Source organism: Lutra lutra, chromosome 4, assembly GCF_902655055.1.
Source record: "Lutra lutra chromosome 4, mLutLut1.2, whole genome shotgun sequence".
Classification (NCBI taxonomy): domain Eukaryota; kingdom Metazoa; phylum Chordata; class Mammalia; order Carnivora; family Mustelidae; genus Lutra; species Lutra lutra.
In genome coordinates this window covers 49,362,184-49,382,837 of record NC_062281.1, presented here as the reverse complement: position 1 = coordinate 49,382,837, position 20,654 = coordinate 49,362,184, and the positions used below count along the sequence as shown (strand labels likewise).

Sequence of the window (20,654 nt, the reverse complement as noted above, 5' to 3'; positions counted from 1 at the left end):
AAAAAAAAACCCTCCAGATAGTTTGTTTAGCATAGTCAGAAACAAAACAAAACAAAACAAAAAACAAAACAAAGCAACTATTCTCAGTAGGTGAAATTAACAGAGATAACTAATTTTTGTTGTTTTCAACACAAAGAAAGGCTGAAAGGCTTATCCTTACCTTAGGATAGAATGTTCAAATATTAGTTGGACAAGCACTTGAATTACTGATGGTGAGGCAGGTATAAGCATTGACTGTGGCATTAGGCAAACCTTGATTTATCATTAACTAAGTACTAATTTTACCACTTAACATGCTTTGTCACGTTTGGCAAATTCCTGAATAGCTCTCAGCTTCATTTTCCTACTCTGCAAGAGGATAGCAGGGATTAAACACTGGACTTTTGTGTGAGCATAAAAAGAGGTAATACATGTGAAATTACCCAGCATAGTAAGTACTCAATACCTTTTTATGTTATAGGATGGAGTAACTTATGAATCATATGAAAGTGGTTGGATATCATACTGAAAAATATGATGAACGAAACAAAAAAAATGGCCTATTTCATCAACTAGATGATTCCTGTCGATGTGGGGAAAAAAAGTAATTGGTACATACTATTAGATAATTCAAAGGTATAAAAAGGTATAAGATAAAAAAATAAAAGCTTCCCTCCTTCTCAGTTCTTTCATCCTTGGTAGCCACTGACATGAGTTTTTTCAGAAAAAATTTAGGTTTATACATAGAAAGTTTATAATGCTTTTGGTTGCAAGCAACAGAAAGCTCAACCCAAACTGGATTAAATAATAAAGGGAGAGTACATAACTAAAACATCCAGAAAAACAAATTTAAGGGAAGAGTTTAATTAAAAAGTTTATGATGTCATCAGGGCCCCAGGTCTGAGTTTCTGGGGTTCTCAACTCTCTTTTCTTCCATGTATTGCTTTTATTTTCAGATTGGCTTCCCTCATGATTAAAAAAAAAAACAAATGAACTCCAGGAAGTCCAAACTGTCTACAAAGAAAACATCTGTTACAGAAAATTCCAACACTTTTAATAGTCAACCTGAATATTAGAGTCTGGCTTAGATCATGTGCACCTGCATGAACTAGTCTCTGTAGCTAGAGGAAAAGCACTGCCAATTGGATTACCCTGTAACACCTATTTCACCCTTGGAGCTGGGGGACAACTCAGTTGTCCAAGACAACATGGACCCCAAACGAACTGAGGACATTTGGAAAATGGAAAATGGGAGAAGGAAGATGGGGAACATTCAGATTATCTACTATTGCATAACAAACTGCCCCCAAATTCTGTGGTTTAAAACAGCTATCATTTTATCATGCTCACTGGTTCTGTGTATGAGGAAAGCAGAGAAGTCACAGTGAGAACAGCTTGTCTATATAATGTCTAATATGTCAGCTGGGAATATTAGAAAGGCTGGGGACTGAAATATTTTGGAGACTTCTTTACTCATGTTTCAGGAACCTGGGCTGGAATGTCATATAAGCAGGTCTCAGCAGAGACTGCTGACCAGAACACCTGCACAGAAGTGTGCTCTCTTTCTCTCTTTCCTGAACTTAAAAGAAATTTTATTTAGTTTTCTGTTTAAAGTAATATAGCTTAAAAACAAGTTGAGGTTGAGAGAAGAAAGAACATGAACTCTTCTAACTGACAGAAAGAAAAACAAACAGGAGGGAGGATGGGTATTGATCAGGGACTTCCCTGTCTGATCTTCTCATCTTGGAAATGAGGCTGTCACAGATTCTGGTCAGGTCATTGTTTCCTTTACTCTTCTTCAGAGAGTAGATGTGCATCTGTTCTTTCCTCAGGCTCACCTGTAAAGCCATAGCCTCATTTTGGGCCTTGCTTCAGACCTGAGTGACGTCCTCGTTTGTCAGTGTGAGTTTCTTTTCTGTATGGGCCTTTAGCCCTTGGTATCTCTGGCTTTCCTTTTCAATTCTTACTATTTAATCCTCAGTACACATCTTCAGTGATTCTTTACATGGTAGCCTTTGATCAGCTCCATCTGTTCTCAAACCACTAAAGAGGTCAGAGAAAGATTTTTCCATGGAGTTTACATCTGCAGTAAGTTCATCTTTTTCTTTCAGAACCTTTTGGCTCTGGAGAGGTTCGAGTTCAGAAGGATGATGTAGAAGGATCCAGGGAACACTTCTTCCCATGGACACACTGAATGTGCAGCTACAACTTGGCTTGGAAAAAACCCTAAAAACTGTTTGAGCAATATCTATACATCTGGAAAATGAAAGAAGGTCCACATTGAAGTAGTCTGAACTCCACATTGGGCAACCCATCCTTTAATACCTGCACCTGAGCCATGAGACCCCAAAATATCTAGCTTTGAAATCCAATGAGGCTCACATCCATGGAACCCACAAAGCTATAACAAATTGATAAATGACTCCTAAAAGGTTTGTGCCCTTGGGGGTCACTGGCCCCAGGGCCCAGCATAGAAGGAGCTGATCAAGAAATGCCCATACTTAAATGAGGCTCATTTGCTAATATTAAATTATTGGCAAGAGGGACACACATTCTAGGGGCTTACTGACTGGTAGGCATCATCTTATGCTCTCCCTCTCCTTCATTCAGTTGGTGTCATCTCTTTTTTTCTGTGGACACCATCTATATGCTCCCCTTCTAACTCTTTTCAGCTGGAAGGTGCCATCTTTGTGCTCTAGTTGGCAGGCACCATCCTTTTTAAATTAAAAATTTTTTTCTTTCTCCTGGTGGTGGCATCTACATGTTCATTTTAGTTGCCTGATATGATCTTCAAGCTCTCTCTCTGCAGTTCTCCAAAGCATCAGTATCTCCCAGATGGGAGCTTTTACATGCATTTTGTGCCTTAGGTTTTGTGGGTTCCACCTAGAGGATACCCCTCAATCACCCTGTTCTAGAGGCTAGAGAAACTTGGGAATCCTGGATCTTATGAGACTGTAATACTTGGAGAGACGGTTCTTGGTAGACTAACTCCCAGGGTATGCATCATTAGCAGACTAGAGCACACCTCCCATCTTTCTATGAAAGAGGCCCAGCTGTTTCTCAAGGAGCTTTGGCTTGAGGGCAGGTTTCTGGTTTGCCATTCAACTAGGCGTCTAAGAAGGTGCTCTCAAGTAATGGAGGCCAGTGGACACAGTCTTTGTGTGCTCTCTCTGCCCTGCTCCAGGTTGCCACTATCTCCCAGAAGGGAGTTTATACCCTTGCCTGGCACCCCAATTTTTGCTTGTTCAAATATAATGTCATCCAATATCAGTGAATACTCATAAAATTTCCAGGGATCTCTTAGGAAAGGAAGACTTTTTTTTTCATCTATTATTTTGCAAGTTTTCACTTAATTATTCTTTACAGTCTTACTGTGGGTCCAATAATGGAACAACAAAATATGTGAGAGGAAAGGCAGGAAAAGGAAAGAGAATCACATGCTTGACAGAATGCACTTCTTTTTCCTTTTTTTTTTTTTTAAGATTTTATTTATTTATTTGAGAGAAAGAGAGAGAGAAAGCATGAGGGGGTGAAGGGAGGAGGGAGAAGCAGACTCCCTGCTGTGCATGGAGCCCAATGTGGGAATCGATCCCAGGACCCTGGGATCATGACCCAAGTGGAAAGCAGATGCCCAACAGACTGAGCCACTCAGGTGTCCCAACAGAGTGCATTTCTAATCACCTTAGTTTGATGCTACAAAGACGAGAAGAGTAGACAGATCAGCATCTTCTTCTTTTTGCAGGTGAAATAAGGGCTGGAGGTAAATTCAATGTCAGTAACTGTACTATCATTACAGTTAGTTCTCTCAAATTTATTATATCCATTTCCAAAACCAGATGAGTTGATGCTTAAGTATGAAAATAGCACATGGAAAACAATCTGTGAGAAGTTAAATTTCTTTTAACAGCCCTTAAAAGATAATAGCACAATGGTTGAAATCCATTATGTGAATTATCAACTGGCCAAGTTCACATTCTGATCTCTATTGATGCCTGTCACCACACTACCAAGAAGTTGCCAGGAATGAAAAATGCTATTTCAAAATTGGGTGAAAATGCCTTCCAAATAACTCCATCGGAGAGAAAATGAACAAGAATGAGAGTGAGAAAGAAAAGGCTGCTAATGAACAAAGGCTAATGATACAGCAATGGCAGAAGCAACAGATCTCTGAATGTGAATTTAAGTTTGCAGCTTAAATTTACACTACTTTTAGGAACTCTCATCTGATAAAACTATATGGAGAACTTAGTACTGTATATGATAATTATTGTGCATTCACTATTACGTAATAATTTTATTGCTGATAATTTTGTCATGAGTGTTTCTTTGGAGCCAAAGTGTCAAGGTGAAGTGATGTAGCACACTTAAATTATTTTTGATTAGTGAATTGCAAAAGCTATATGCTTTGTACTTCAGGGAAACAAATTATGTGAGTTATTTTTAAACAACCTTTTATAATTAAGACTTTTATAATTAATACTTTATAAAACCTTTTATAATTAATGCTTTTAGAGGATTATTTTAGCTGCTGAATATACTATAACTTTATGGACTATATTCCTGGGATCGAGCCCGATGCGGGGCTCGATCCCAGGACCCCAGGATCATGACCTGAGCCGAAGGCAGAGGCTTTAACCCACTGAGCCACCCAGGCGCCCCTGGACTACATTTTTTATGGAATAGAATATAACGACTGATTTTACCTTTCAGAATCTAAATATTGAAAGAAAATGAGAAAGAAAAAGCATGATGTATTTCCAATGCTTAATTTAGTCCTATGACCTAAATAGAATAGATTTGAATGTTTCATACCTGGTTAAATACTTATCAAAATAATGCATCCTGTGTTTATTAAATTAATCAGAACTTATAAAATTTAATATGGGCTGAATTCATTCTCTTATAGAATACTTTCAAATATGATGATTTTATATGGCTTTCTGTTAAATGAATGTATTTTTCATTTTTTATTGTTTCCTGACTTTCACAAATTTGATCTTTTAAAAAAATTTATTTAAAAAATAATTTTGGTGCCCAAAATGATTCTTTAGCACATGGATCATACAAGAAAAAAAGCAAAAAGGAGTTTGCAGATGAGTGAACAGATTGCTAAATAAGATGTCTAAATGGAGACTAGTTTTATTTGTTGAGCATTATTTAAAATAAATTCTTTTCGGACTTCTGGGGAAGATGACAAGTAGGAGGATCCTAGGCTCACCCTGTCCCAAGGATACACCAAGATAACACCCACATCATATAAATAAACCAAAAAGAAGACCTGAAGACTTGTATAACAGATTCTCCACAGCTAAATATAGAGAAGAGGCCATGACAAATAGGATAGTAAGGGCGGAGACATGGTTGGGAGCCAAACTTACCCTCTGGACTGCCTGCAGGAGGGAGGAATGCACAGAGAGAGAGAACAGATCCTACACCAAGCATCCTAGGCATAGGGGACCTGCACTGGGAAGACAAATCCACATAACATCTGGCTTTGGAAATCAGAGGGACCTAACCTCCTGAGTTCTTATAACCAGTGGTGCTTAACAACTGGAACTTTAAAAATGCTTGGACTAGGCTCTGGGAAACTGAGTCCCCACTCTTAAAGAGATAGTACAACAAATAGCCCCATGGGGATATTGCGCAGTTAAAGGAGACTCTCTGAGTGAAAAGGAAAGACGATAAGCAGGAAGAAGAAAATTAGGAAGCACAAAAGCAGTAAAATAAGTATATCTGTAAAAATCAGTCAAGGGATTTAAAGTATTTAAAGTATGACACCATATACCTAAAACCTGTGGGGAAGAGGAATAAAAATTTAGTGCTCTCAAAATGGGCTCAGACTTAAGCAACCATTAAGTTACTATAGATCACTGTATATATAAAATGTTATATATAACCTAATGGTAACCACAAATCAAAAACTGGTAATAGATATGCAAAAAATAAAGAGAAAGAAATCCAAGTATATCACTAAAGAAAGCCAGAAAACCGTGAGAAGAGAACAAGAGAAGAAAGGAACAGAGAAAACTACAAAAACAACCATAAAACAAGTAACAAAATGGCAAGAAGTGCATACCAATCAATAACTACTTTGTTTTTTTTTGTTGTTGTTGTTGTTTTTTATTTTATAAACATATATTTTTATCCCCAGGGGTACAGGTCTGCGAATCGCCAGGTTTACACACTTCACAGCACTCACCATAGCACATACCCTCCCCAATATCCATAACCCCACCCCCCAACCCCCCTCCCCCCATCAACCCTCAGTTTGTTTTGTGAGATTAAGAGTCACTTATGGTTTGTCTCCCTCCCAATCCCATCTTGTTACATTTATTCTTCTCCTACCCCCTTAACCCCCCATGTTGCATCTCCTCTCCCTCATATCAGGGAGATCATATGATAGTTGTCTTTCTCCGATTGACTTATTTCGCTAAGCATGATACCCTCTAGTTCCATCCACGTCGTCGCAAATGGCAAGATTTCATTTCTTTTGATGGCTGCATAGTATTCCATTGTGTATATATACCACATCTTCTTTATCCATTCGTCTGTTGATGGACATCTAGGTTCTTTCCATAGTTTGGCTATTGTAGACATTGCTGCTATAAACATTCGGGTGCACGTGCCCCTTCGGATCACTACGTTTGTATCTTTAGGGTAAATACCCAGCAGTGCAATTGCTGGGTCATAGGGTAGTTTGAATGTAAGTGGACTAAATGCTCCAATTATGAAATATATGATGATGCATGGATTAAAAAAAGCAAGGCCATCTAATATGTTGCTTACAGGAGAGTCATTTCAGAACTAAAGACACATTCAGATTGAAAATGAAGGGATAGAAAATCATTTATCATGCAAATGGAAGTGAAAAGTCAGCAATATTCATGTTGGATAAAATAAACTTTAAAACAGACTGTAACAAGAGAGAAAGGACACTACATAATCATAAAGGGAACACTCCAACAAGAAGATATAATAATTGTACATATATATGCACCCAAAATAGGAGCACCAGTTACATGAAACAGTTAATAACAAACATAAAATAAGTAATCGATAATGATACAATAACTGTGAGGGATTTATACACCCCACTTACATCAATGGTTGTGTCATCACAACCATCAATAGGGAAAGAGCATCTTTGAATGACATTTTGGACTAGATGGATGTAACAGATATATTCAGAACATTCCATCCTAATACAGTGGAATACTCATTCTTTTCAAGTACACATGAAACATTCTCCAGAATAGATCACATGTGAAGTCAAAAAACATGTCTCAATAATTTCAAAAAAATTGAAACCAAGAATCAACCATAAGAAAAAAATCTGGAAAGGACACAAATATATGGAGGTTAAATAAACATGCTATTAAACAATGAATGGGTCAACCAAGAAATCAAAGAGGAAATCAGTACATGGAGATAAATGAAAATGAAAACACAATGGTCCAAAATCTTTGGGAATGCAACAAAAGTTGTTTTAAGAGAGAAGTTTATAGCGACACAGGTCTACTTCAAGAAGCAAGAAAAATCTGAAATAAACAATCTAACCTTACACCTAAAGAAGCTGGAAAAAGAACAAACAAAACCTAAAGCCAGTGAAAAGAAGAAAATAATAAGGATTATTAGAGCAGAAGTAAGTGAAATAGAAACAAAAAACAATAGAACAAATCAATGAAACCAGGAATTGGCTCTTGGAAAAAATAAAAAAATTTCTAAACCTTTAGACAGACTCACTTAAAAAAATAAAGAGAAAGAACCACTCAAATAAACAAAATCACAAATAAGAAATGACACCAGAGAAATACAAAGGATTATGAGAATATATTATGAAAAACGTCATATGTCAACAAATTGGGTAACCTAGAGGAAATGGATAAATTCCTAAAATATATAACTTCCCAAAATTTAATCAGGAAGAAATAGAAAATTTGAACAGACTAATTACTAGCAATAAAATTAGATCAGTAATCAAAAACCCCGAACAAACAAAAGTCCAGGACAAGATGGTTCCACAGGAGAATTCTACCAAACATTTAAAAAGGAGTTAATACCTATTCTTCTCAAACTATTCCAAACTTCTGAATGCATTCTATAAGGCCAGCATTACCCTGATACCAAAACCAGACAGGGACACCACAAAAAAATAGAACTACCAATATCTCTGATGAATACAGATGCAAAAATCCTCAATAAAATATTAGGATCTGAATCTAACAATACATTAAAAAAATCATTCATGATCAAGTGGGATTTAGTCCTGGAATGCAAGGGTTATTCAATAATTGCAAATCAATCAACATGATATATCACATCAATAAGAGAAAGGATAAAATCATACGGTCATTTCACTAGGTGCAAAAAGTACATCCATTCATGATAAAAACTCCCAACAAAGTAGGTTTAAAGTGAACATACCTCAACATAATAGAAGGAACATAACAAATATACCTCAACATACATGAAAAACACACAATGGATACAGACCTTGAGAGCTTTCCCCCTAAGAACAGGAATAAGGCAAGGATGTCCCTTCTCACCACTTTTATTCAACATAATACTGCAAGTCCTAAGTATAGCAATCAGACAACAAAAAGAAATAAAAGTCATCCAAATTGGTTAGAAGAAGAAATAACTGTCACTGTTTGCAGATGACATAATAGCATACACAGAAAACTAAAGACTTCCAACAAAAAACTACTAGAACTGATAAATGAATTCAGTAAGGCCACAGTATACAAAATCAATATACAGAAATCTGTTGCATTCCTATACACTAATAATGAAGTAGCAGAAAGAGAAATTAAGAAAACAATCCCATTTGCATTTGCACCAAAATAATACCTTGGACTAAACTGAGGTGAAAGACCTGTATTTTGAAAACTATAAAACACTAATGAAATAAACTGAAGATTACACCAAATGGAAAGATATTCCATGCTCATGGACTGGGAGAAAAAATATTGCTAAAATGTCCATACTACCAAAGCAACCTACAGATTGAATGCAATCCCTATCAAAATACCAACAGCATTTTTCATAGAACTATAAAAAGCATAAAATTTGTATGGAACCACAAAAGTTCCCAAATAGCCAAAATAACCTTGAAAAAGAAGAAGGAAACTGGAGGTATCACAAGCCCAGATTTCAAAATATACTACAAAGCTAAAGTAAGCAAAACAGTATGGTCCTGGCACAAAAACTGACACATAGCTCACAAGAACAGAATAGAATACCCAGAAATAATTATATGTCAATTAATCTCTGACAAAGGAGGCAAGAATATGCAATAGGAAAACGACAGTCCCTTCAACAAATGGTGTGGGGAAAACTGGACATCAATATGCTATAACAGGATGCTTTCTTATACCATACACAAAAATAAATTGAAAATGGATTAAAGACCTAAATGTGAGACGTGAAACCATAAAAATCTTAGAAGAGAGCATAGACAGTAATATGTCTGACATTAGTCACAGCAACATTTTTCTAGACATTCATCCTGAGACATGGGAAACAAAAGCAAAAATAAACAATTAGGACTACATCAAAGTAAAAAGCTTCTGCACAGTCACAGTGATGGAAACATTCAACAAAACTAAAAAGACAACCTACTGAATAGGAGGAAATATTTGCAAATGACATATCCAATAAAGGATTAGTAACCAAAATACATAAAGAATTTATACAACTCAACACCCTAAAAAATAATCTAATTTAAAAATGGCTGAAGACATGAACAGACATGAACAGATATCTCTAAGAAAGACATACAGATGGCCAAAAGACACATGGAAAGATGCTTAACATCATCATCAGGAAAATGCAAATCAAAAGCACAATGAGAGGGACGCCTGGGTGGCTCAGTTGGTTAAGCAGCTGCCTTCGGCTCAGGTCATGATCCCAGCGTCCTGGGATCGAGTCCCACATCGGGCTCCTTGCTTGGCAGCGAGCCTGCTTCTTCCTCTGCCTCTGCCTGCCACTCTGTCTGCCTGTGCTCACTCTCGCTTCTCTCTCTATGACAAATAAATAAATAAAATCTTTAAAAAAAAAAAAAAAAGCACAATGAGATATCCCCTTATACCTGCCAGATTGGCTAAAATAAAGAACACAAAGAACAAAAAATGTTGGTGAGAATGTGCAGACAAAGGAACACTTGTGCACTGTTGGCGGGAAAGCAAAGTGGTTCAGCTACTGTGGAAAACAATGCGAAGGTTGCCTCAAAAACTTACAAATAGAATTACTATATGATCCAGTAATTCTCCTATGGGGTATTACCCAGAGAATACAAAAAACACTGATTAAAAAAGATACATGCAACTCTTTGTTTATTGCAGCATTATTTACAACAGCCAAATTACAAAAGCAACATAGATGTCCATCAATAGATGAATGGATAGGGGTGCCTGGGTGGCTCAGTGGGTTAAAGCCTCCGCCTCTGGCTTGGGTCATGATCCCAGGGTCCTGGGATGGAGCCCCACATTGAACTCTCTGCTCAGTAGGGAGCCTGCTTCCCTTCCTCTCTGTCTCTGCCTGCCTCTCTGCCTACTTGTGATCTTTCTCTGTCAAATAAATAAATAAAATAAAAAATCTTTAAAAAAATCAATGGCAAAAATTTAAAAAAATAGATGAATGGATAAAGAAAAAGATGTGACACACACACACACACAATGGAGTATTACTGAGTCACAAAAAGAGTGAGATCTTGTCATTTGCAACAACATGGATAGGATCTTGAGAGTATAATGTTAGGTGAAATAAGTCAGTCTGAGAAAGACAAATATCATATGATTTCATTCATATATGGGATTTAAGAAACAAAACAAATGAACAAGGAATAAAAAAGACAAACAAACCAAAAAACCTCCAGACTTTTACATATAGAGAGCAAACAGATGGTAACTAGAGAGGAGGTGGGTGGGGGACGGGTGAGACAGGTAAAGGGGATTATGAGTACACTTATCGTGGTAAGTGCTGAGTAAAATATAGAATTGTTGAATCAATATATCATATACCTGAAACTAATATAAATTATATGTTAATTGTACTGAAATTAAAACTAAAAAATAAGTAAGAGTAAATTCCCTTCAAATGGGTTTCTAAAAATAATCTTTTGGAAATTTACCATGCCACATATATAACACTGTTTTTTTTTTTTAAGATTTTATTTATTTCTTTGATAGAGAGAGAGCACAAGCAGGCAGAGAGGCAGGCAGAGGCAGAGAGAGAAGCAGGCTCCCCACTGAGCAAGGAGATGGATGCGGGGCTTGATCCCAGGACCCTAAGATCGTGACCCGAGCCGAAGGCAGCAGCTTAACCCACTGAGCCACCCAGGTGCCCCATAACACTGTTTTTAAATCTGGGCAAGATAGGGTCCTTTCCTGCTCCCTTTCCTGTAGAGATCCTCCTCTGACTTTATAGCTCAACACTTGCCCAGAGATGTGCCTGGCTGGCACCTGCATCCCACCTCCACTTACCCTTCGAGATTCTAGACTAGTTTCCAACCTCCAATGTGATTAAGTACAGAAACTGGGAGTAAATCTTTCAAAATTCTATGGCAAATATGAAAGAGAAATTTTTTTCTGTTTAATTTCATAATGAAAAAACAATGGGATTATATTTATGTGTGTTTTTATTTCATTTTTCTAGGAATTTATTTATTACCTTATGTATACATAGTAGGCCCCTATAGTATTCCCTCTTAATTCTCTTTTTTCCAGGAGGAAAACAAAAACTATAACACCCCCCCCCCCAACCAAACCTACTTTTCTTTCTAATTTTAATGCACGCTTGACTTCAATTTCAACCTCTCTCTATCCCCTGCAACATGGATTATCATTGCTCAACCACAACTAGTTGTCTATCTCTAAGCCAACTACAATTCCATTTTGTGCTTCTTAAAGTATGGTGGATAAAAAGGGCTAGTATTTTACATGTTCTACCTGTTTGGTTATGTAACTCAAATTGTTTGTGACTTCATTTTTAACACCTCCTACTACTAAAAAAGCTCAGCATTTTTATCTAGATGACAAGCCTGGTAAATATTTCACTATATTGGACTGATATCTTCCAGACATAATCTATAGTTCCTCCTATATTTCCTGGTGGTTTTATACCCGACAGTTTGGGTTTCATTAAATTTTAATATTGTATTAAAAATTGCTTGCCACAGAGGTAATCTGATCAGTAGATATATTTTTTTTACTTAGTATTTGGGAAGAGCTGTGTTTCAAATAACTGAAAATTGCACATTGAAAATCTGAATTTGTGATTTCTTTTGACAAACTGTCAATCCTAGGCCTGTATTATCACATAGCAAAAACTGTCTGGGACTATCTTTTGCCCCTTTTAGAGGTTTTCCATGGATAAAGAAGATATAGTATATAAATATAATGGAATAGTACTCAGCCATAAGCAAAGGAATGAAATCATGCTATTCACAATAACATGGGTGAACCTAGAGGGTAGTATGCTAAATGAAATAAGTCAGATGAAATAAGACAAATACCATATGATTTTACTTATACATGGAATCTAAAAACAAAGCAAATTTACAAAACACAATGGAAACAGACTCATAAATATAAAGAACAAGCTGGTAGTTGCGGGGTAGGGGGTGCAGTGGGTGGTATAAACAGATGACAGATGGTAACTACATTTATCCTGGTGAGCACTTTGTAATATATGTAATTATTGAATTACTATGCTGTATACCTGAATCTAATATAATGTTTCATGTCAACTATAATTTTAAAAATTGATTTCATGGATTTTGGCTCTGTTCCCCACTCCTTTTCCCAGTGGGTAAATATCTGTCATATATTGTATAATGTCAAGGAATGTGGAAAAAGTATTCAAATATTATAAAAATTTCTGGTATATTTAGGTATTTGTATCAAGTTAGAGAAAGATAAAAACTGTGTAGATTTTTGGTCCCAGAGATACTGATTCAGTAAGTCACTTAGGGGGTCCAGAATTCTACATTTTAAAAAGTGGCCCAGGTAACTGTGATGCAAAAAGATCCCATTTTGAAAAAATCAGGTTGATAGAGTCTGAACTGCAAATCAACAGTTATTAGGGAATTCTGAGAGAAACCGTACTCTAAGCTTTTGAGGTTCACAGCAGAGAAAACAATATAGTCTCCCCAAAACATTTGTTCATGCCAGTATTATATACAGATTGTTGGAATGAATAGTCCAAGAACTGGGCAGTAAATAAGTTCTTAACATTTGCCTTTTTTCAATATATATTCATTCTTTTAACTCACATTAAGAACCATATTTAGTCTATTTTAATTACCTCAACTCCAAGTGTGGTTCATTGCTAACTATGCCAAATGTCAAGCCACTAATAAACTCTCAACTCCAGTTCTTTTTTTTTTTTTAAAGATTTTATTTATTTATTTGACAGAGAGATCACAAGTAGGCAGAGAGGCAGTCAGAGAGAGAGAGGAGGAAGCAGGCTCCCCGCCGAGCAGAGAGCCCGATGCGGGCCTCGATCCCAGGACCCTGGGACCATGACCTGAGCCGAAGGCAGAGGCTTTAACCCACTGAGCCACCCAGGCGCCCTCAACTCCAGTTCTTGATGGCTAGGTATGATTTTGCTACCAGTGAGTGAGTAGTACCCACCATCTTTAGTATCAGAGTCTCTGTCAAATTTCTATTTGCTTTTCCAGTCTACCTTTTTTCTTTTTTTAAAAAGATTTTATTTTTAAGTAATCTCTACACCCAACATGGTGAATAAGAATTTCATGCTCTACCAGCTGAGCCATCCAGGCACCCCTTTTCAGTTTACCTTTTAACTCTGTGGAGGCAAAAGTGTTTTCCAAAACAAGGCCCAATCAAGCACTGTGCAATTTCACTCTTGGCCTCTATTTCCAATGGGCTTCTATCTGGCAATGGATTCTAAGAAATTGTGTTTGGATTGAATACCTTAAGACTCATTGAGGAAGGACTAATAAATATACTATATATAAACTGATAATAACTAAGTTTCTATACTTCTGTTGGTGGTAGTGGGAGGAACTAATGGAAGAAAAAGGGTTAAATTTCAGAAAGACCTGATAGGTGAAGTCAAGAATGAAATATTAAGAACTTACATTTGGAGCACGATCTGGAGTCTCCAACTTCACCCCATCTTCAATTGTCAAGGTATCGCAGCCTATCTTCAGATCAAATTCTTTGAAATTTATCTAGATAACTTAGTAATGACCAGAAACAAACATATCAAATATATCACATTATAAATAAAAACAAAAGAAAGCAATGGCAGAAAACATTTAAAATGCACAATGCACATCAATATATTATATTTGTACACCAAAGCAGCATATGTCCGATTATTCCCAAATTTCAATCATTATTATAACTTAAATTTTACTTGTTGTATTGTACTTTCTGTAATACTTTTCAATGAACTGCCATGGTTTCTATTGTAGAACACTTTTATTTGAAGTATTTGAAGCATAATTAATGCAAATTTACTTTAAGAAAGCTTTATAAAAACACACATAGGTGGACAGTGGTTCTCCATACACTAACATCAGGTATACGTTGTTTTATTGTGCTCTACATCATTGTGCTTTGCAGATATTATGTTTTTAACAAACTAAAGTTTTGTGGCAACCTAGTGTCAAGCAGTAGCATTTTGGTAACAGCATTTGGTCACTTTGTGTCTCTGTGTCACATTTTGGTAATTCTCACAGTATTTCAAACTTTTTCATTATTATTATATTTGTTATGGTAACCTATGATCAGTAATCTTTGGTGTTACTACTGTAATTGTTTTGTGGTGTTATGAACCGTGCCCATGTAACAAAGCAAGCAAAATTGATAAATGTTGTGTGTGTTCTGATTGCTCCAACAACTGGCTATTTCCCTGTCTCTGGCCCTCCTTATTCCATGAGACTCAACAATGTTGAAATTAGGCAGGTTAATAAACCTACAATATCCTCTAAGTGTTCAAGTGAAAGGGAGAGTCACATGTTTCTTACTTGAAATTGAACATTAGGAATAATTAAACTGTGGGAGGCCGCAATAAGGCTTGAGACGAGGACCAAACCAGGCCCTGACTTGTGCCTCCTTTAAAGTCCGAATAACCTAACAAAAAGTTTAGGACAGGAAAAGTTGAGTAGCACTGGGAAAGGGTCTGTGCTATGTGTTGTGCGCTCACCTACGTGACTTCCCACACGCTTGCTAAACAAATGAGAACAATTCGGTTGGGGTCATAAGTTTGTGGCTGGTCATCACTGCCCTAGTACAGCCCATAAATTACTTTCAGGTTTGCTGTATCAATACAGAACAATTGTACTGGCATCAGCCATTTGGCGTCACGAGGTCTGCTTATAGTCAATTGTGAAACTTATTATGGGAACTAGTAGTTAACTAGACACAGATGTATTGCTTCTCCTATTGTAATATCACTATATATATGGCCTTAATGCTTTGAATAAATTTAGCACTGTTGGACATCCTTCTCAGTGCTCCTCCTGCCCCCATCTCTCTGCTTCTCGAGTTCTTTTCTTCATCCTCTTACCCTCACGTTCCTGGTCGATTTGTCGCGCCGGCCACGACATTAAACTTAGTGAGAAAGACATGTTGAAAGCCAAGATAGGCTGAAAGCTAGACCTCCTGGGTCAGTTAGCCAAGTTGTTAATGCAAAGGTAAAGTTCTTGAAGGAAACTAAAAGTGCTCCTCCAGTGAACATACGAATAATGAGAAACTAACACAGGCTTATGACTAATATGGAGAAAGTTTAAGGGGTCTGGTTAGAAGATCAAAACAGCCATATTTCCTTAAACCACAGCCTAATCCAGAGCAGGCCCTAACTCTCTTCAATTTTAAGAAGTCTGAGAGAGGTGAGGAAGCTGCAGAAGAAAAGTGTGAATCTAGTAGAAGTTTGTGAGGTTTAAAGAAAGAAGCCATCTCCATAACCTAAAAGAGCAAGATGAAGGAGCAAGTGTTGATGGAGAAACTCAATCAAGTTATCAAGAAGATCTAGCTAAGATAATGAAAGTAGCACTCCAAACAACAGATTTTCAATTGTAGATAAAACAGCCATATAATGGAAGATGATGCCTGCTAGGACTTTCAATAGCTTGAGAGGAGAAGTCAATGGCTAGCTTCAAATCTTTAAAGGGGAAGCTGACTTGTTAAGAGCTAAAGCAATGTGGCTAATTTCAGCGTTGTCTTAGTATAAATCATGCAACCTTCAGCAACCAGCACCATGATCAGTGAGCAGGCATGAAGACTCAGACAAGACCCTCCACCAGCAAAAAGATTATAATTCAATGAAAGCTTAGATGACAATTAACATTTATAACAATAAAGTGTTTTTTAATTAAGGCATGTACATTGTGTTTATACATAATTCTATTGACCACTTAATAATCTATAGTATAGTGTAAACATAACCTTTATATGCACTGGGAAACCAATTATTCATTTGACTTAATTTATCATGATATTTGCTTTTTTGGGAACTGAACCCACAATGTCTCTGAAGTACTATAAAGAAATAACAAACGGGGATGCCTGGGTGGCTCAGTTGGTTGAGCGGCTGCCTTCGGTTCAGGTCATGATCCCAGTGTCCTGGGATTGAGTCCCACATCGGGCTCCTTGCTCCACGGGAAGCCTGCTTCTCCCTCTGCCTGCCGCTCTGCCTGCCTGTACTCTATCTCTCTGACAAATAAATAAATAAAATCTTAAAAAAAAAAAAAGAAATGACAAACCCAAAGTTCGTAGAAGAAAATAAAAAAAAAATATCAGAGTGGAAATAAATGTAATAGAGGGAAAAAAAATGTCACTAAGACCTAGTTTTTTGAAAAGATAAACAAAATAGATAAACTTTTAGCTAGACTCACCAAGAAAAAAAAAGAAAGATGAACCAAATAAATAAAATCAGAAATGAAACAGGAGACATTAGAATTGGTATCAGAAATACAAAGAATCAGGTTGTAGAGGGATGGTGAAATATGTGATGGTGATTAAAGAGTACACTTAGCATGATAAAAAATAAATAAAATAAAATGAAAACTATACAGTATTGTTTGTCAATGAAATCTCAACAAAACTACAAAAACAAACAAAGAAATACAAAGAATTGTTATAAGAACTATGAACAATTATCTTACAACACCTTGGATAGCCTAGAGAAAATGGATAAATTCCTAGAAACATACAAGCTTCCAAGATCAAAATGTGAAAAAAATTGACAACCTGAACAGATTGATTACTAGGAAGGAGATTGAATTAGTTATCAAAAACCTCCCAATAAGCAAAAGTCCAGGATCAGATAGTTTCACTGATGAATTCTACCAAACATTCAAAGGAGAATTAGTACCAATCCTTCTCAAACTCTTCCAAAAAATAGAAGAGGAGGGAAAATTTTCAAACTCGTTTTATGAAGCCAGCATTACCCTGAAACCAAACCAGACAAGGACACCACAAGAAAAGAAAATTACAGGCCAATATCCCTGATGAACATAGTTGCAAAAATCCTCCACTAAATACTAGCAAATGAAATTCAACAATACATTGAAAGAATCATAGAGCAATATCAAGTGGGATTTATTCCAAGTGTGCAGGGAAAGTTCAACATCTGCAAATCAAAGAATGTGCTAAATCAAATAATGTATGATGTTTTGCATCATACACAAGCATTAACTCAAAATGCAGTAAAGACTTGAATATGAGACCTGAAACCATAAAATTCCTTGAAGAAAACACAGGCAGTAAGCTCCCTGACGTTAGTGTTGGCAATGGTTTTTGGATTTGAACCAAGAACAAAGGCAACAAAAACAAAAATAAACAAGTGGGGTTACATCAAGCTAAACAAAGCTTCTGTGTAGCAAAGGAAACCTTCAATAAAATGAAAAGGCAAATTATGGAGTGGGAGAAAATATTTTAAAATCAGATATCTTATAAGAGGTTAATATCCAAAAGATATAAAAGAACTCATACAAGTCAACAACAACAATAACAACAATAACAAAATAATCCAATTAAAAATGGGCAGAGTATCTGAATAGGCATTTTCTTTTCTTTTTCTTTTAATTTTTTAGAGTAGATTTGACATGCAGTTACCTTAGTTTCAGGTGCACATCATAGTGATTCAGTTTCTCTATCCGTTATGCTCTGCTCATCACAATTGTAGCTGCCATCTGTCACCATGTTATTACAATATCATTGTCTATATTCCCTATGCTGTGCCTTTCATTCCTCTGACTTCTTCATTCCAAAACTGGAATTCTATATCTCCTACGGCCCTTTGGAAGTCTATATATCCTTCTCCTCTTTTCCCATTTTGCCTATCTTCTGACTCCCTCCCCTCTGGCAACCAATAGTTTGTTCTCTGTATTTGCAGCTGAATAGTCATTTTTCTAAATATGACATAAAAATGGCCCACCAGTACATAAAAAGATGCTCAACATCACTAATCATCAAGGAACTACAAATTAAAACCCCAGTAGAGATCACTTCATACCTGTTGGAATGGCTATTACCAAAAAGACAGGAAATAACAAGTGTTGGTGAGGATATGGACAAAAGGGAGCACTTTTGCACTGTTCTTGGGAATGTAAATTGGAGCAGTCACTATGAAGAACAGAATGGGATTTCCTCAAAAAGTTAAAAATAGAATTACCATATGATCCAGCAATTCCACTCTGGATATTTATCTGACAAAAAACGAAAAAACTGATTTGAAAACATATATATACTCCTATGTTCAGTGTAGCATTATTTACAATAGCCGTGGAATAAAAACAACCTAAAATGCCCACTGATGAATGGATAAAGAAAATGTGTTTATATATATGTAATGGAATATTATTCAGCCATAAAAAGAATGAAATATTGCCATCTGCAATAATATGGATGGACATGAAGTTATGCTAAATGACATAATTCAGACAGAAACAGATAAATACCATATGACCTCCCTTTTATATGGAAACTAAAAATAACCTCTGAGCTCATGGATATAGAGAAAAGATGGGTGTTTGCCTGAAGCAAGAGCATGTGGGTGGTTGAAATGAGTGAAGGAAGTACAAAGGTACAAATTTCCACTTATGAAATAAATAAATAACGGGGACATAATGTACAGTATGGTGACTATAGAACGGCACTGCGTATTTGAAAGCTTCTAGGAGAGTGGATCTAGAAAGTTCTTATCACAAGAAAAAAAATTTAATTGTGTATGGTGTTGGATGCTAACTGTATTTATGGTGGTGATCATTTTACAATATATATAAATATTGAATTATTATTTACATTTGAGACTAACATAATGTCATGTCAGTTATACTTCAGTAAGTAAATAAAGGCAGCTGGAAATGGAAAAAAAAGAATTAAAAATAAAGATACTGATTTGCAAAAAAAAAAAAAAAGTAACCTGTTGTTTAAAAATAAGTTTACGTTAAGTTTTCTGGTGTTTTGGACATGCTTCTGAATGCTCAAATTAAAGGAATATTTTCCTTGATAAAAAGGGCGTGCAGGGGCGCCTGGGTGGCTCAGTGTGTTAAAGCCTCTGCCTTCAGCTCAGGTCATGATCTCAGGGTCCTGGGATTGAGTCCCGCATCGGGCTCTCTGCTCAGCAGGTAGCCTGCTTTCTCCTCTCTCTCTCTCTCTGCCTGCCTCTCTGCCTACTTGTAAAATAAATAAAATATTTAAAAAAAAAAAAAAAAAAGGGCGTGCAGGTTTGACTCAGGAACAGGAATGACCTCAGCATTATTTGGAGACTGAAACTATTTTCTGGATGCAAGGGGGAAGGTCTTTGCTTTACCTAAGGTCCTTACAAGTCTACGGTGGAGGCTTCTATACAGCCCTGCAGTCCTTCCAGTCAGATGTGTACAGACGCCCGTAGTGAAACACACACACACACACACGCTCACTTTGCCAAATTTAAATGTATCTTTCATGAGAAACCACCAAGTAAAGCAAGGGTTGAACGGTTTAAAAGAAAAATAAAGAAAGAAAAAAAGAAAAAAGAAAGAAAAAAGAACCTTCTGGATTTTGGCTTCGGCAAATTCTTTCTGTGTCTGAGGCGCTTCTATCACCTGGTACAGGATCCCCTCAAACCCGTCGGTGTCGTCCCCCATCTTCGAGGTGTTCAGGCGCAGCTCTTCACACTTGCTTTTCAGAAACAGGTACTCCTTTTGTGTCGCCTCCACTGCTGTGTCCAAGTCCTGTGGCTGTATTGCCGCTCGTCCACGGTGAGTACCATGGGCAGCAGTAAACTCCTAGGCCTGAGAGCACACAGGATGGAGGACACACAGCACACAGGTACGTTTGAAGCTTGTAAGGGTTCAAATTCCAAGAGCTTTGCCTCAGGAAAGTTCTTGAGGAAGGCGCGACCGCGTGGTGTGCAGTGCTTGTCTCGGACACCGCCGACGCCTGTCTCTGAGGGCTTGACCTCAGAGGTATAGAGACTGTTTCTTCAAAAGCGCCTCCTTAAACAAGAAGTCCCAAGCTGCTCCACATAGTCTACCTCAGCCTCAGTGCCTAAAACTTTAGAGGGTTCTTTCTCCCTTAGGAGCACGGCAGGGGGAACCCTGCTGATGAGGCGGGGCTTTGGCTGAGCCTGCGCAGTGTGCGACTCTCCCGGGACCCGCTGGTGGGAGCCCCAGCTCGGGAAGACTGGCAGGTTCCTTCTCACCCGCCGCTGCCAAC

At 37.0% G+C, this 20,654-nt stretch overlaps 1 pseudogene; it reads right to left on the bottom strand.

Moving 5' to 3' along the window:
* Nucleotides 1-1,646: 1,646 nt before the first annotated feature.
* LOC125097252 (transforming acidic coiled-coil-containing protein 3-like) lies at nt 1,647-20,208 on the bottom strand (annotated as a pseudogene).
* Nucleotides 20,209-20,654: the final 446 nt, after the last annotated feature.